This window comes from Etheostoma cragini, chromosome 21 (genome assembly GCF_013103735.1).
Source record: "Etheostoma cragini isolate CJK2018 chromosome 21, CSU_Ecrag_1.0, whole genome shotgun sequence".
NCBI lineage: Eukaryota > Metazoa > Chordata > Actinopteri > Perciformes > Percidae > Etheostoma > Etheostoma cragini.
Window position 1 is genome coordinate 584,137 of NC_048427.1, and position 2,145 is coordinate 586,281.

At 43.2% G+C, this 2,145-nt stretch overlaps 1 protein-coding gene across 1 annotated transcript in view; it reads right to left on the reverse strand.

Annotated features, from left to right (window-relative positions):
• Positions 1–2,145, reverse strand: part of aatkb (apoptosis-associated tyrosine kinase b) — a 27,438-nt gene that overhangs the window by 24,467 nt on the left and 826 nt on the right. The gene's annotated exons all lie outside the window — the stretch shown is intronic.

The following is a 2,145-nucleotide window of genomic DNA, read 5'->3' on the forward strand; positions in this document are numbered from 1 at the left end:
AAAAGTTGACATATTCCAGTCTGTTATTATCCATCAACATCCATTCCTTTAATTTTAGTCTCAATAATTCCTAATTTCATTCTCACGGGCTCTATAAGTCCTCACCTGAAAAAGCTTAGCATGGTTTAAAGTGGTCATATAATGAAAAAAATTACTTTTTCTGAGACTTGGGGTGTTATTTTGTGTCTTTGAATATTTAAAACAATTCTTTTTACTTTTCGGACACTGCACCTCATCTGCTGAAAAATGATGAATAAATAACGTAATAAATAAAACGATATTCGCCATGGGAGCACGGCTGTCCCTCTGGGCCACTAGAGGGCGCTGCAGCTCCATCGGCACCAGCCCCCTTCCGTCCAATGACAAGCCTAGAAGAGCCGCGCGGTTCATTTTTTGACAGAAATTTGTTATTTCAATTATTATTATTCATTTATTTATTATTATTTACGTTACAAGATTCAAACCTTTGCTTTACATCACCACTCTGGGCTCAGGAAACGTCAGCCCAAATGAAATGAAAAAACAACTGATGGGAAATCAAGACAGGAGAGTAATTGGTTACGCACCCTGCTGTGATCCATCACACCTCTTATCTTTGCTTTCCTACAAAAAGCCCCTACTGTGATTCATATTCGTGCACGGCACTTAAAACTGTCAAATCAACATGAGTTATTCCTCAACTTGTAAATTTATGACACAACATTATATAGGAAATTAACACATAATTCAGGTCGACTTTCAGGTAAATATAGACATGTTTACGTCAGAAGCACACGTTAAACCTGTTGGAAGACTTTTCTCACAGTCAGGGACACGTGAATAATGGGGGGGGGGGGGATTATAACTGGGTTGTCTGGTGGTCGTCACACAGGAAAATTTAAATCATCGAGCGCTTAATTTCCTTCATTCTGGAGGATTTTTTTCTGCAACAATTTGTGCTTTTTCAGCGGGCAAATGTCTTTATTTATGTAATTATTATCATTATTATTTACTTAATCCCCATTATTGTTCAAAACTTTCTTCAGATTGAAAACTTTACACGTGTTCTGGGATGTTTTATTAGGAATTATGTCATCATCTTAAAAACAAATTTGTGCTTGCCTCAGAATTTAAACCCTTTGACTCCGTTACTCCAGCCAGGTTGGAATAGTTAATAATTACGCCTTTATCTCTGGGTGTCTCTCTCTGCACCCTCCACCTTTCTTAACTTTCTCTCCACTTTGAATATCTTATGAAGCATACAGCTGCAGTGGCTCCAGATGTTTGTGTAGCATGGGCATAATTTACAGGGGGGAGGGGTTAACCCCCCCCCCCCCCGTAATAATCCAAACTGGCCGCCCCAAACCAATTATAATTTCCTTTACATAAATAAAGACATTTGCACGTCTAACTTGATGCAGAAAAGGAAATAATTCACCAGAACACAGGAAATAAAGAGTTTCAAATGCTCCAAATTTCAAATTTGCTGAAAGTGGAGATCTTAACAACCCCCCCCCCCCCACCCCCCAGTGCTGAACCCAAAGTTATGACCTTGGTCTGCAGCCATGTTACAACACATCCTGTCCTTTCCTGAGCACTCTTCTTCTTGAGTGTGTTTAGAAGTGTGCATCTTGAGTTGTTGTTGCACACGTGATGGTCCTCCTGTGCGTCCTGGGTCTCTGGCGGGCCGGACCACCCAGCTCCGACACATCAGGGTGTGTCCGAGGAAGGGGCCGGCCGGGGTGGGGGGGGGGGGGGGGGGGGGGGGCAGGGGCAAGAGAGAGGGCGCGAGGGCGTGAGGAAGGGCATACCCATGAGGCCACGGTGCATCCGGCCTTAGGGCCCCCATCTGGAATTAGACCCTGCCTCTCCCAGAGCAGGAAGAGGGGATTTCAGAGGAAAAACATCAAGGGGACGAGAGAGAAGAGCTCTCTGTGTTTTACAGACAGGAAAGAAGAGAAACTTCCTCCAAAAAACCTTCGTGGCTGTGAGAGGGAATACTTCGGGGTTAGATATCCGGATTTGAGTCCTTCACATTTCTTTAAATTCATTTTGGGACAACAGATTTTAAATTAAAACACAGCATTTGGGCTGACAATATGTTTTCATGATATTATTCACAGTCAGTTGTTGACGACTCACTCCATTCACGCCCCCCCCCCCCCC